The 16,311-nt window shown below is 48.0% G+C and overlaps 1 protein-coding gene across 5 annotated transcripts in view; it reads left to right on the top strand.

Moving 5' to 3' along the window:
- The window catches only part of znf532 (zinc finger protein 532), a 247,457-nt gene that overhangs the window by 49,488 nt on the left and 181,658 nt on the right, over positions 1–16,311 (top strand). For 3 of the 5 annotated variants that reach the window (XR_011940288.1, XM_072497341.1, XM_072497340.1), the window contains exon 2: positions 4,830–4,924. The exons of 1 other annotated variant lie outside the window; for it this stretch is intronic. The gene's annotated coding sequence lies outside the window, so the exon portion shown is untranslated. The remainder of the gene's footprint in view (positions 1–4,829; positions 4,925–16,311) is intronic. One more of the 5 variants, XM_072497334.1, reaches the window with a different exon arrangement.

The raw sequence follows: 16,311 nt of genomic DNA, 5'->3' as shown, positions 1-16,311 counted from the left end.
GAAAAAATGCCCAAAGTAAAGGAACAGCGATCTGCGCATGCGCAATCGCTCCCTACGCGCTACGCCACATGCGTCATGATGTCAGAGGCCCCGGACCACGCCCATTTAAAGGGGAAACGTTCTAAATCAAAGAAAAAAACCTTTTAAAGCTGTAAAAAAACCTTCTTTCACCTGGAATGACAGCACAATGCCTCAAATTGAACCAGGGAATGAAATTAACCTCCAAAGAACCCTGCAACAAGCAGTCACCTATGCCCAAACCGATGATTCCGACCTTGAATACTTCAATATCGACCTTTACATTTTCTCTGGACCTCGCAAGCCCAATGCCAGCTCCGACGCAAACAGTGATGATATGGTCCTAGAAGACAACGACACAGATGAACCTTTCACCTTGGGAGGCTACCCCAGTACCAAATCCAAACCGCAACTAGATGTGTTGCACATTGGCGACCCCCGTATTGAATCCAATGCAGACGCAGATTCGTTCTTCGGATTTGACGATCTTCAGCCCGGCATATATGACAACCCAACTCGTGAGTGCAGGATGATGCTGCAGCCTGAAACCAAGAGACAGAGAGTGGTACAAGCCCACAGAGAGAGCGGCCTGCTGCCACACAGAGCGTGGTCCACGCACCGCTCAGTGTTCCTGACTCTACGAACGAAGACATGCAAGACTCCACACCGCAGTCCTTGCACGAACAAGAAGTGACTCCAGTGTCACAAGCCTCCACAGCGAGCTCGTGGACAGGATCCATGATAGAAGAAACGCAAGACTCCAGAGCGCAGTCCTTGCACACACAAGACGTGACTCCAGTGTCACAAGCCTCCATAGTGAGGTCGAGGACAGCCTCCATGATAGAAGCAACGCAAGACTCTGATGCGCAGTCCTTGCAGGAACAAGACCATGAGGGTCTAGCAACCTCCTCTGACCAACTAGCGGCAGATGATGCAAGTCTGCCATGCTCAAGTAAACAGCAAGAAGACTATGACAGTCTACCACGCTCCAGTGCACAGCAGGACGACCATGACGGTCTATCATGCTACAGTGAAGAACAAAGCGACGATGACAGTCCACCCCCAAATGAAGGACACCAGCAAGACAATAACAGTCCACCCACATTGTTTGCACCACCAGATGAAGACTCTGACAATTTACCCAACCCAAGTGAACAACAAGCAGCTACTGAGGCTCTACCCACAGTATGTGAGATGAGTGACGACAGCATCCCACATCCCACGCAAGATGTGCAAAGTGACAGACCTCAGCTAGTGTGTACAAAGGAATTTGACGATCACTGTGAGACCACTGGTGACTCCGGTGACACCATGATACCTCCACCCTCATTCGCTCGAACCTCTCCACAAGTCAATGCATTCCTGCATGTTCCGACTCCAGACGTGCAGCTTCAAGAAACCTCAGCTGACTCCAGTGAACCTGCCAAGACTCCTGACTGGGTGCATCAACAAACCAACACTGACTCAGATAAAACAGACCAGACTCCAGATGGGGAGCAACCAAACGCCGACTCTGATTCACGTAAGCCGGACTTTATTCCAGACAGGGTGTGCCGCAACCTCAGAGATGGCACGCCCAGGCTGACAGCAGATGCCACAACGACAGGAGATGGATCACTTAACAATTACACTGGGTCAGTAATAACAAGCAGCGGCTACCGTCCAAGAGGAATACACCAATATTCACCACAGCTATATCCACACATTTTTTCCACACCAGCAGTGCAGCCAACGACAGCTCATGCTGGACAAACCCAGTATTCAGGCATGCAGCAGCCAGCAGTCAATGCAGCATATTCTCAAACAGGCCAGCATTACGGATTGCCCACTAATGGAATCAAGACCGAAGGAGTATTACAGCAAGCGCAATCTGCACTACAGACTGGATGCCTTAGTTACAGCCCAGGATTTCCTGCACCCTAACCTGGCCAAATGGCATATTCCTATCAGATGCAAGGTTCTAGTTTCACACCATCACCAAGTATTTATGCGAGCAGCAATTCTGTTTCCAATTCGACAAGCTTCAACGGTTCTCAGCAGGATCACCCTTCCAGCACAGCATGTGGCCAGAACCAGTACGTACAGTCTTATCCAACTTCAACATATGGCACATCCATGACCTCGAATGATACTGTTGATGGTACCTCTTCAACGTCGACACCTTATCAGCTACAAGATGCCATCCGACAGCACCATCACAAACATCGGGAAAAAAAAAGACTCCAAATCAGACAGCGAAGTGCTTTGACCATTTCTTGGTTCCTGTGGCTCAGGGACGTTGATGGTGTTCATAACCAAGAGAGACATCTGACCATGGTGATTGATGGTTTTTGGACTCGCACGAATGATTTGGACTTATTGTTTGATCACTGTTCCCATGACTTGTATATACCTTACCTTATCTACCCGTTCTTTGTTCAATTTTCTTAAAGTCTACAGAAAATATGAACGTATAAAAAAGGCGGGGATGTGGTGATGTGCATCAATGTATATGCATGTAGGCTAGCTAGACACTAGAGGGAGCACCAGAAACATCACACACACACACACTCAACCAATAGATCAGTTAGGTAGGACGCGACCAATGGACATTCACGATACACAAGGAGGTGACACGACCACAGGGGGGCATTACACCAACCCATATACAAATGACACCACACACATGATCTGCCTCTTTCCAGTGGAGACAGTCTGAGTACAGACACTGGGTTGATTCAATATTACACCCACCACGTGGATTGCAGCAGCTGGTTAGTCTGTCTGGGTAGCTATAGTAGGATTAGCAGTAGTGTCGAACCCGAGTAATAGAAGTGTAAATAGTTTGATAAACGTGTAGAAGTTATCGCCACGTCTGAACCTTCCTTTGTCAAGTGCACCACAAAGAAGCCGCTTATGTTGCACATAACAAATCAAACACCACCTCCCAGGCACCTCCCAGGCAATGTTCAGGAAGGCAAGCTTGGGGTCTGCGGCCCACACTGGAGAAGAGGGTTTTCCCCTGCTCCTCACTGGCATGGAGCTGTGGGTCTACCTCAGACCCTGACCTCAAGGGGCAGGTTTTCTCTGAGCCACCTTGGTGGCTGCAGTGAGTGTGTGGTAAGTGGAGCTCTTAAAAACAGCTCCAGCTGCCAGACTCTTTGGGGCTAATTCCAGCCCCAGCGGTTAGAATGCCCGCTGGGCAGGGAATTACTCTGAATTTGTACCAGCAGAGTGCTGGCCCAATAGCATTTCCTGAATTGCTCCAGAAATAGGGCCCCATTGGTTTTGGGAACCACACGCAATTCCATCCAGGTGTCAATATTGAGGGCACGAGCCAACGGCCAATTTGCGCCCAAAAAGCAGCTCACCACGGAGCAGCTTGGCCGATAGAAGCCAGGAGACCCCATCCTCGGATCTACCTAGCTTGCAATGCCTCGCGAGATCGCATTAAATCTCGCGAGATGTGTTGATGTGAATCCTACCCATTGTGGGCGGGATCATTTTTTCACAAATCTACATATTAAACGAGATATCTAGTCTCACTTTAATATGCAGATTCATGAGTTACCCGAGGTGTGGGTTCTATCTCCCTTGCCTCGGACCAGACAGAACAGCATTACATGCCTAGAACATAGAACATGCAATGTAGAAGGAGGCCATTCGGCCCATCGAGTCTGCACCAACCCACTTGGGCCCTCACTTCCACCCTATCCCCGTAACCCCATCTAACTTTTTTTGAACACTAAGGGCAATTTAGCATGGCCAATCCACCTAATCTGCACGTCTTTAGACTGTGGGAGGAAACCGGAGCTCCCGGAGGAAACCCACGCAGACACGGGGAGAATGTGCAGACTCCGCACAGACAGTGACCCAGTGGGGAATCAAACTTGGGACGCTGGTGTAGTGAAACCACAGTGCTAGCCACTTGTGCTACCATGCTGCCCATCGTGGGGGTCTCCCAGGGGATCAGAGGCCCCAAGCTAATTGCCCTTTGGGCAGGGTGGTACCCTGGCACTGCTTGTGCCACCTGGGCACCCTGGCAGTACCAGCCTGGCACCCTGGTGCTTTGGGATGTCTGGTGGTCATAAAAGGTGCTATATAAATGCACGTCTGTTTGTATTCTTTTTTTTTCTTTTAATAAATTTAGAGCTTCCAATTTTTTTTTTCCAATTAAGGGGCAATTTAGTGTGGCCAACCTGCACATCTTTGGGTTGTGGGGGTGAAACCCACGCAGACATAGGGAGAATGTGCAAACTCCACACGGATAGTGACCCAGGGCCGGGATTTGAACCCCGGTCCTCAGCGCCGCAGTCCCAGTGCTATCCACTGAGCCACATGCCTCTGTTGTTTTTATTCTTTAATCTCTTTATTGCATGTGGAAATTAACATTTCCTATTGAAAATATAGGTTGTAGTTTATATTTAATGCAGCATAAACTGCATGTCTTCTTACTAACTGGGGTAGCTTCCGTGCTTGCTGACCTGTGTGGATCTCAGTAGGAAGTAAAGGAAGCAAATTGCAACTTGCATGTGCCCACTTTTAAAGGGAAATTGTTTGCTTGAGATTCTTTCTTCAATAATGCTTGCTCTGAGGGAACTTGCTGCTTCTCAACTTTCGCCCTTGGGTTATTCAACTACTCTCTGCGGATGTTGCATAAGATTAGTTTATTTTTGGAAAGTATGCAGAAGGAGGGAATTTATGTGCGTGTTTGTATGTGTTCATTGTACAAAACTAGAGTCCAGTCCAGCAGGCCTTATACCACATCTTTCTGGATAACTACAGGAAATTTGGATTCAGTGGACTTACATTTCTTTTGTCTGTTTTCCCAGCTCTCCCCAAAGGCACTGAACCTTGCTTAATTACAATTCTACAGATGCTGTTCGCCCTGCAGGATCTCGACATTCTTCATGTGTATACCAAGCCAGTAAGTGTCCAATCTTCATATGTGAACCTGACTGCCGCCTGCCAGCATAGGCTGTTACCCATGGAAGGCATCATGGGCCGAAATCCTTTCCTGGTGACAAAACATGTATTAGTCCAGTAGGTATGGCCTTATAGTTTCAACAGTGGAGTAGTAACCTGTTCCATTCACATTCCTCCATGATCTGCCCTTGCTCAGATCTAATTCAGTTAAACTGAGTCAGGTTTTGTTGGCCTACCCAATATGTGAGTTTAGCATGTTCCAGGGTAAGGCGATTATTACAAGTGGTTGGATTTGCATTAAGAGGTTTCACTGCTTTGCATGTTTTATAAATCTGCCTTACACGAAGGGCAGAATTGGCACGGTGGCACAGCGGTTAGCACTGCTGCCTCACAGCGCCAGGGACCCAGGTTCAGTTCTGGCCTGGGATGACTGTCTGTGTGGAGTTTTGTCCGTTCTCCCCGTGTCTGCGTGGGTTTCCTCCTGATGCTCCGGTTTCCTTCCACGGTCCAAAGATGATCAGGTTAGATGGATTGGCCAAGATAAAATTGCCTCTTGCTGTCCAGGGATGAACAGGACAGGTGGGGTTACGGGAGAGGCGTGGGCATGGGCCTCGGTAGGGTGCTCTTTCAGAGGGTCAGTGCAGACTAGATGGGCTAAATGGCCACCTTCTGTATTGCAGGAATTCTAATTCTAAAAATAGACAAAGTGGCTCGGAGGGGGGCTGGGGTGGAGGGGGTTGGGGGGAGGAAGGGGTGGGTGGGGAAGGTGCCAGCCACAAAGTCAGCTGTCGCCGCTGTATCATTCGGCTCTGGCTGAAAATAAAGATGGGACGGGTCCCACAATGTCACGCTAGCCCTGCCCTGCCAGCAGTTTTGATATTTAAAAAAAGGATGCCCCAATAAAAGAAATTAAAAATAAAAAACACCATCCCACCCCAACAACATCCCTATACAGAACCCTCCCTGGCCCTGCCCTTTGGCACTGCAACCTGGCACTGCAGTGCCTGGGCAAGACCTGCTGGGCCAAGCACTCACCTGAACTCCTCTGGTGGACTCTGCTCTCCAGGTGCATTCCCTGAGCGACCTGTTTGTGTCCTCACGTAGATGTGTTTGGACAATCTAATGGGGTTGGGGGAGGCTGAGGCGCGGGGGGGGGGGGCTTTATCAGGCATTAAGACCTGATGATGACTTCAAACATATTCAAATATCGGGATTCCTATTACATCATTGGTGGGGGAGGGGACAATCACGCCGGGAAATCCTACCGGCGTAAACCGTAATTTGGGAGTACCGCGGGATTTCCTGTTCTCGCTGATCTCACTAACCAAAAACGGGAGCGGTAAATCTCCCCCTCAGTAAAAGCTTAGAAACTGTAAATCAAATTGTAAAATTACACTTCTGATTGGGATTAAATAAACTTAAATCATGAAGACATTTGCAATTGAGCAATTGTCACGAATGGGAGAGACAGAATTGCTGAAGGAAATCAATTAAAAATATATTTTTCCACAATTTTGATTTCTCTCTTCTCTGTCATTTAATAATGGGAGATGAGGAAATGGCTGAGGAACTGAACAGGTTTTCTGGGTCAGTCTTCACAGTGGAAGACACAAATAACATGCCAGTGACTGATGGAAATGAGGCTATGACAGGTGAGGACCTTGAGAGGATTGTTATCACTAAGGAGGTAGTGATGGGCAAGCTAATGGGGCTAAAGGTAGACAAGTCTCCTGGCCCTGATGGAATGCATCCCAGACTGCTAAAAGAGATGGCCTGGGAAATTGCAAATGCACGAGTGATAATTTACCAAAATTCACTAGACTCTGGGGTGGTCCCGGCGGTTTGGAAATTAGCAAACGTGACACCACTGTTTAAAAAAGGAGGCAGGCAGAAAGCGGGTAATTATAGGCCAGTGTGCTTAACTTCGGTAGTAGGGAAGATGCTGGAATCTATCATCAAGGAAGAAATAGCAAGGCATCTGGGTGGAAATTGTCCCATTGGGCAGACGCAGCATGGGTTCATGAAGGGCAGGTCGTGCCTAACTAATTTAGTGGAATTTTTTGAGGACATTACCAGTGCGGTAGATAACGGGGAGCCAATGGATGTGGCATATCTGGATTTCCAGAAAGCCTTTGACAAGGTGCCACACAAAAGGTTGCTGCATAAGATAAAGATGCATGGCATCAAGGGGAAAGTAGTAGCATGGTTAGAGGATTGGTTAATTCATAGAAAGCAAAGAGTGGGGATTAATGGGTGTTTCTCTAGTTGGCAATCAGTAGCTAGTGGTGTCCCTCAGGGATCAGTGTTGGGACCACAATTGTTCACAATTTACATAGATGATTTGGAGTTGGGGACCAAGGGCAATGTGTCCAAGTTTGCAGACGACACTAAGATGAGTGGTGAAGCAAAAAGTGCAGAGGATACTGGAAGTCTGCAGAGGGATTTGGATAGGCTAAGTGAATGGGCTAGGGTCTGGCAGATGGAATACAATGTTGACAAATGTGAGGTTATCTATTTTGGTAGGAATAACAGCAAAAGGGATTATTATTTAAATGATAAAATATTAAAACATGCTGCTGTGCAGAGAGACCTGGGTGTGCTAGTGCATGAGTCGCAAAAAGTTGGTTTATAGGTGCAACAGATGATTAAGAAGGCAAATGGAATTTTGTCCTTCATTGCTAGAGGGATGGAGTTTAAGACTAGGGGGGTTATGCTGCAATTGTAGAAGGTGTTAGTGAGGCCACACCTGGAGTATTGTGTTCAGTTTTGGTCTCCTTACTTGAGAAAGGACATACTGGCACTGGAGGGTGTGCAGAGGAGATTCACTAGGTTAATCCCAGAGCTGAAGGGGTTGGATTACGAGGAGAGGTTGAGTAGACTGGGACTGTACTCATTGGAGTTTAGAAGGATGCGGGGGGATCTTATTGAAACATATAAAATTATGAAGGGAATAGATAGGATAGATGCGGGAAGGTTGTTTCCACTGGCGGGTGAAAGCAGAACTAGGGGGCATAGCCTCAAAATAAGGGGAAGTAGATTTAGGACTGAGTTTAGGAGGAACTTCTTTACCCAAAGGGTTGTGAATCTATGGAATTTCTTGCCCAGTGAAGCAGTAGAGGCTCCTTCATTAAATGTTTTTAAGATAAAGATAGATAGTTTTTTGAATAATAAAGGGATTAAGGGTTATGGTGTTCGGGCCGGAAAATGGAGCTGAGTCCACAAACGATCAGCCATGATATCATTGAATGGTAGAGCAGGCTCGAGGGGCCAGATGGCCTACTCCTGCTCCTAGTTCTTATGTTCGTATGTCACAGGTCCAGCTTTGACCCGCTGGACCGCCTTTTGTATGTTCTTCCAGTTATTAAAATCTATTTAATTGCACCAGTACATCAATATCAGACATGGATGAATGATGAATGTGTCGGGCCTGAGTTATCTAGATTGGGGATTCAGGTTGAGGGGTTGACTGGATGTAGAGCTACTATATTTTATTGTTCCTTTATCAGATGTGGGCATTTACTGCCTATCCCTAATTGCCCGAAAGGAGGTGGGTACACCACAGTGCTATTAGGGACCGAGATCCAGGACTTTGACCCAGCGACAATGAAGGAACGGTGATATATTTCCAAGTCAAGGTGGTGTGTGGTTTGGAGAGGAACTTCCAGGCAAAGTTGCTCCCACGCACCCGCTGTCCATGTCCTTCTAGGTGGTAGCGGTTGGAGGATTGGAAGGTGCTGTTGAAGGAGCCTTGGTGAGTTACTGCAGTGCATCTTGTAGTTGGTACACACTGCTGCCACTGTGCTTGCAGGTGGTGGGAGTGAATTTGAAGGTGGTGGATGGGGTACCAGTCAAATGGGTTGCTTTGTGCTGAATGGTCCTGAGCTTCCTGAGTGGTGTTGGAGCTGCGCTCATCCAGGCATTTGGAGAATATTCAATCACGCCCCTGACTTGTGCCTTTTCAGTGGTGAACAGGCTTTGGGGAGTCAGGAGGTGAGTTACTCGTAATAAACTTCCCAGCCTCTGACCTGCTCTTGTAACCACAGTATTTATATGGCTTGTCCAGTTCAGTTTCTGGTCAATGGCAACACCTAGGATATTGATAGTGGTGATTCATCTTTGGTAATGCCATTGAACGTCAAGGGGAGATACTTAGGTTCTCTATTTTTGGAGATCGTCATTGCTTGGCACTTGTGTGGCACTTGTGTGCCTGCTACTTCTCATCCCAAGCCTGAATATTGTCCAGGCCTTGCTTCCTTTTGCACGTGGACTGCTTCATTATCTGAAGAGTCGCGAATGGTGCTGAACATCATGAAATCATCAGCGAACATGCCCACTTCTGACCTTATGATGGAGGGGAGACAATTGATGAAGCAGCTGAAGATGGTTAGGCCTAGGACACTACCTTGAGGAACTGCTGCAGTGATGTCCTAGAGCTGAGGTGATTGATCTTCAATAACTACAACCATCTTCATTTTGCTAGGTTTGACTCCAACCAGGGAAGAGTTTCCCTCCTGATTCCCATTGACTTCAGTTTTGCTCAGGCTCTTTTATGTCATGCTCAGTCAAATGCCTTGATGTGAAGGGCGGTCACTCTCACCCCCACCTCTTGTGTACAGCTCCCTTGTCCAAGTTTTGACCAAAGATGTAATGAGGTCAGGAGCTGAGTGGCATGTTGTCTCAGGTTCAGAGTACAGTGCTCTATTCATACAATCTAGATAAAAAATACTTGTGTTCAAGTTTCAATACAGTGGTATAAATATTCAATTGAGCTTTCTCCTCCTATAGTAACATGTACCCGACAATTTAGTTTACAGACTTTAGCTTCGTACAGGTCTATAAACTAAATCTTTAGATCCTGTTGGATGGGAGAAGTGTGATTTGTGGAGTTAATAATTAGTGTGTTCCACACTGTAGCCCTGGGCAGGTATTAAAGATCTGGCTGCAATATTGTGCAAATATGTGCTCTAGCAGTGTTGCATTCTGCTGAAATGCTGAGGGATAAAATTCGAACCATGGAACTATAGAATTCCACAGTGCAGAAGAAGGCCACCTGGCCCATCGTGTCTGCACCAGCCCTCTGAAAGAAAGTCTACCCTACCCATGTAACCCCATAATCCCACCTAACCTACACATCTTTGGACACTAAGTGGCAATTCAGCATGGTCAATCCACCTAACCTGTGCACCTTTGGACTATGGGAGGAAACTGGAGCACCCGGAGGAAACCCACGCAGACAAGGGGAGAAAGTGCAAACTCCGTACAGACAGTCACCCGAGGCCAGAATTGAACCCAGGTCCCTGGTGCTGCGAGGCAGCAGTGCTAACCACTGTGCTACCGTGCCGCCCTTAATCTATTGATAGGTCATTCCAGTTTTGGGTTAAGTGTTCTTGAACTTTGCAATGCACCAACCTTAGTTAATTTCTCCATTCAGTAAGAACGCTTTCTTCAAAATATCTTTAAAATGATTTAATTTTTGAGGGCAGCACGGTGGCTCAGTGGTTAGCACTGCTGCCTCACGGCCTTGTGGTCTCGGGTTCGATCCCAGCTCTGGGTCACTGTCCGTGTGGAGTTTGCACATTCTCCCTGTGTGTGCGTGGGTTTCATCCCCCCCAACCCAAAGATGTGCAGGGTAGGTAGATTGGCCAAGCTAAATTGCCCCTTAATTGGTAAACAAAATGAATTGGATACTCTAAATTTATTTTGAAAAAATGTTAAAAATGATTTAATTTTTAAATATCACAAAACTGTTCTTGAGGGTGGCCAGAGGACTAATATAAGATTTGGTGTTGGAGCCTTGTGAAAAATTCTTGTGCAACATTATGAAATGAAATCATTAGTTTAAATGTGACTTCAGCAAGGCATATCAATGGCTATATCATTTGTGGCTGGAATCCAAAGAAATAGCTGATGGCTAATACATTTCTGTTGGCAGTTGTAACATTAGAATTTATTGTTGGGAGATGAATTGCTGCAGAATTTGCCTGAATGTATTATCATGCAATATTCATTTTGCATACAGCAGATTCCCAAACATCACAACAAGATACAATAAAATGGTTTGCAAATTTGTCTTGGTGCTGTTCAAATAAGGGGTGAATATTGGCCAGGATAGCAGGAAAACTTCCAGCTCGACTTTGAAAAAAGTGCCATGGGATCTTGCACACCTTTAACAGAGATCTATTGGCTTGACATATCAGTTGAAAGTTAAAATGGGGGCTGGGGGGGAATAAACGGGTATCCCACCCAATCCCATCCATTTCCCTGGTGGGCGGCAGCATGGTGGCGCAGTGATTAGCACTGCAGCCTCACAGCGCTGAGGACCCGGGTTCGATGCCAGTCCCGGGTCACTGTCCGTGTGAGGTTTGCACATTCTCCCCATGTCTGCGTGGGTCTCGCCCCAATAACTCAAAGATCTAAGATGTGCAGGGTAGGTGAATTGGCCACGCTAAATTGTCCCTTTAAAAAATAAATAAAAATTCTCTGTTGAACATGTTAGGTTAAGGTTGATCCCATATGAAATTTGGGCTGGGATTTTGTCTATCATGTCTCATTTCCCGTTTCCCATTCAGTTACATTTCAAATTAAAGTGCTGATTGCGGAGAGAGCGCAATTTAATGGAAATTAAACAAGAGTCCCATGTCGTGCATGTTTATCCTCGTGTTTCCCGGCGCTGGCAGCGCTGAGAACGACCCCGCTCTTAAATCGAACTCGGCTTCATTTCGGGGCCTTGGCGAGGCATTCCTTACCAAGGCCGCACTTAGTCCCATTTCCTGCACGAGCATGCTTGGCTCGCCAGTGCAGGAAGAGATCAATGGTGCCCCAATCTCTGAACCCCTCAACCTGGCCTCCGGATCCCCCAACACCCCAATAAGGGAGTCATCAAGCCCCCCCCCCCACACCTCACCTCATAAGGGTAGGGCACCCCCGGGCTTGACCCCTGGCACGGGCATGATTCCACCTGAGCATGGTGGCACCCAGGTGGCACTGCCAGGGTGCAAAGCTGGCATTGTAATGGTGTCAGGGATGCCAGGTTACCACCATGCCCAGAGCCTGACCTGCCAGCGGCCCCCGATCGGCTGGGAGACTCCCCCCAAGAGCTGGTACTCCGAGGCGGCGCCGTTACATCCTGGGCGATGGGAAGATCCGGCATTGACATATTCAAGTGAGACTACCTGCTCACTTGAATATGCAAATCTGGGTCCCAACCTCAATGGGCGAATCCAGATTGCGATGCCTCGCAATATCTCGCTAGACCTCGTTGCCAGGCTGGCAAATCTCGCGAGATTTACTGGCCTCGTCGCATCCCAAGTCGGGCGCAGTTTGGCCGATAGATTGCGCCCTTATAATTCAGAAGTGGGGGAAGGTTTTCAGCGCTATGTGGCCTATAAATGATCCTCCTGCTCAAACAGGGGGGCTCTGCACCTGCACAACGTTCCTGCCTAACTACAGTGCTATTAACATAAGACTTCAGAGCACAAGTGTTTATGAAAATTAAATTTCCCTTGTAAATGTTTCACATTACATTGTTTCACTTTATTCATGTTACATCATCATTATTTGGCACTGGCTTGAGACTAGCTTATTAGTAAGAGAGCTAAATGTACTGCCATGCTGCATGCTTGCCATGCATTGTTAGAAGGGAGTTGAGGACATTTCCTTTATTGTGGAAGAAACAATGCTGTGTTTTTCTTTATTGAATGTTCATATCCGTGTCCAGTGTTGTACTTGCCACATTCTGGGACTTGAACTTGCAGGTTTAGCAGGCCCTCCCTTATGTACATCGTAAAGCACCTTCTCCCAGCTCACTACCAGTAGTGATAGAGATGTTGTAGGTAAAATCAAAGCCTTCGAAGGACTCTGCCAACTGGACACGCATTTAGACAGTAATCTCATTTTATTACCTTGTCTGCCTGTTTCCACCGTCCTACCCCCACCCCGCCACACACACACACACACACCCAGGACACAAGGCTCTTCCTACTTCACTCCTGCATGCCTCCCCGACACCACCCTCTCTCTTTCTCGGGATCCCTCTTCTACCGATCCCATTTCACAAGCCGCCTCACCACTGCCACGCACTCGCCGGTCCCAAGCCCCCGTGCAAGCTGCCGTTCTCCCCCCATTGTGCTGCAGAGTTAAACAAGGGAAACCGTTGACCTTCCGAGCGACTGCACAAAGCCGACTGGCACGCGCCACTCTTAAACAATGGCGAACCAGGTGCCACGAGGTTCCCATGCACTGCTGACTTAGGGTAAAACTTTATTCAAAACTGTTTCACGTTAATGAGTATTCCTGGTATGCAAATGTGTTACTAAGACCTGCCACAGGCACTGCATTTCAACCTGCCGTCGGAAATCAAAATCTCACCTCCAACCTAATGAAGTCACGCATCGTCACTCTTGCGGGCTCCATAAAATCTCCACCACCCACCCCCATGCCCCACCCTACCCGGTGTGTAACACTGTCAGTTCTTTTTTTTAACCGATGAAAGTAAGTGATATTATGCTATTCAGCAGTTTTTGTCCACTGGTGAATCTTGTAAATGCTAATTTTACATGTTGGGAATGTTTTTTAAAAAAAAATATAGAGGCCTGATATCAGTAAACACGTTGAAGCTCTTGCAGAGCAGTTCACCTACCGTTTCTTTATTCTGCCTCTAAATGTGCTAACGTTTAAATGAAAGTGAAACTGAAGCAGCCGTTGGTGTTTTGTGGTATTTTCATCAGGTTGTGACTTTTTCATGAGGCTCTTTGACCATGCTTCTGGGAATAAATAATTCTGGTTCATGAGGGCTGCCAGGCAGCTCTGCCGTAGCTGTGGTGTGCAGTGCAGCCAGGGCTGTGACGTGCCTTAATGCTATCATGGCTGAAAGATATTTAGCTGGCCCAAGATTGCCTGAATGCAGTCTTTCTTTTAAATAAAAGTCCTATGTATGTGGTATTACACTGCTGTTCTCTACTGCATGATAATACAAAGATGTGCTGCGCAGCAATATTTAATTATTTATTTCCCAAAACATAACCGTTTTCCTTTCAGATGGGTGCCCCTCCCCCATCCATGAACAACTGCTTACATAACAAAGGAGTCCACTTTCTTACTGAACTAGAAAGACTTGAGGCATATTTATCTTTTGGATGCTTTACTCTCTTTTGAAGGAGGGGGTAAGGAGAAATTATGCTTGGTATTTATGGACATTCGTTGGTGTTCAAGGTTAATTTTGTTGACGCTTTGAGATTTTAGATCTGTGTTTTGCGTTAGGTGCATTCATACATTAACCCTTTGAGAACTGCAGTATTCAGTGCAAAAGCTGTTTAAAAGAACAAATTTAATTTTTGTTAAGAGCTCAAATGTGTACATTTTTGATGGGAGGTAATGTTGGCTTTCAAGAAAATGTACAGACAGCAGGTGCTGGGCCTATCGTCATGATGCACGATCAATGACCACTAAAGCGAGGTTGTAATCCAACTGAAGGCTTTAATAAGCTAGATGTTTCCCCAGCAGCTCAGGTACAGAATGAGGGCTGCTGGGACGGCACGGGTTCTTATACCCTGCCTATCAGGGCGGAGCTATTATACACTCTAGCCAACAGCAAGCATACAGGTTCTACCAATGGTACTTTAGCCTCTCGGGTACCATAATACCTATAATACCACATTCACCCCCCTGTTAAAAAAAAGTCTGGCGGGGGTGGTGGCCAGAAACTACAAAACATAACAACATGGTATAATTAGTTATGGAGGTACCGTAATACCTCCGTACAGTGTTTAGTAACTATTTACAAGTCTGGTAGCTATGTACATTTGGTGTTTTATATTTACAGAGTACAGTTAAAATGAAGCAATCAGGCGATTGGGGGCCCTGGTCGTCCTCTGTGATCCTCGGAGCCTCGGTGGTGACTCCGGTGGAGGCTCGGGCGTCTGTGACTCCGGGAGCATGGCTTCGATATCCATGGCAGCTTCGTCATCCCTAGACGGCGATGGTGGGGAGGGAGCGCCTGTTGGGGGCGTCGGTGGGTGGGGGGGCCTGGACAGGGGCAGTGGAAGGACCGATCCTTCTGTAAGGTGCTGCGGTGGAGGGGAGAGTGGGAATGGTGGCTGGAATGTGCGTGGAGTTCCGGCAGGCAACAGGTCCCGTAGGGAGACCGTATCTTGTCGACCGTCGGGGAACGCCACGTAGGCGTACTGTGGGTTAGCATGGAGCAGATGTACCCTCTCGAACAACGGGTCCGACTTGTGCGCCCGCATGTGTTTTCGGAGCAGGATGGGTCCGGGTGCTGCCAGCCAGGTCAGGAGCGAGGTCGCAGAGGAGGACTTCCTAGGGAAGACAAGGAGATGTTCGTGAGGTGTCTGATTGGTGGTTGTACAAAGTAGTGACCGGATGGAGTGGAGAGCATCCGGGAGGACTTCTTGCCAGCGGGATACTGGGAGGTTCCTGGACCGTAGGGCCAGTAGGACGGTCTTCCAGACCGTTACGTTCTCCCTCTCTACCTGTCCGTTTCCCCGGGGGTTGTAACTGGTCGTCCTGCTCGAGGCAATGCCCTTGCTGAGCAGGAATTGACGCAGTTCGTCGCTCATAAAGGAGGACCCCCCTATCGCTGTGTATGTAAGCGGGGAACCCAAACAGTGCAAAGATGCTATGGAGGGCTTTGATGACGGTGGTTGCGGTCATGTCAGGGCAGGGGATGGCGAATGGGAACCGGGAGTACTTGTCAATCACATTCAGGAGGTACGTGTTGCGGTCGGTGGAGGGGAGGGGGCCTTTCAAGTCCATGCTGAGGCGTTCAAAGGGACGGGAAGCCATTATCAGGTGCGCTTTCTCTGGCCGGTAGAAGTGCGGTTTGCACTCCACGCAGATTTGGCAGTCCCTGGTGGTTGTCCTGACCTCCTCGATGGAGTAGGGCAGGTTGTGGGTCTTGACGAAATGAAAAAAGCGAGTGACCCCCGGGTGGCAGAGGTCCTCGTGGAGGGCTCGGAGGCAGTCCACTTGTGCGGTGGCACATGTGCCGCGGGACAGGGCGTCAGGAGGCTCATTTAGCTTCCCGGGACGATACAAGATCTCGTAGTTGTAGGTGGAGAGTTCGATCCTCCACCGCAAGATCTTGTCGTTTTTTATCTTGCCCCGCTGTGCATTATCGAACATGAAAGTCACCGACCGTTGATCCGTGAGGAGAGTGAATCTCCTGCCGGCCAGGTAATGCCTCCAATGTAGCACAGCTTCTACTATGGCCTGGGCCTCCTTTTCGACTGAGGAGTGGCAGAGTTTGGAAGCGTGGAAGGTACGGGAGAAGAAGGCCACGGGTCTGCCCGCTTGGTTGAGGGTTGCCGCCAGAGCTACGTCGGACGCATCGCTCTTGACCTGGAAGGGGAGGCCTCTATTGACAGGGGAAAA

Source organism: Scyliorhinus torazame, chromosome 3, assembly GCF_047496885.1.
Source record: "Scyliorhinus torazame isolate Kashiwa2021f chromosome 3, sScyTor2.1, whole genome shotgun sequence".
Lineage (NCBI taxonomy): Eukaryota > Metazoa > Chordata > Chondrichthyes > Carcharhiniformes > Scyliorhinidae > Scyliorhinus > Scyliorhinus torazame.
This window is presented reverse-complemented; position numbering and strand designations above follow the sequence as displayed.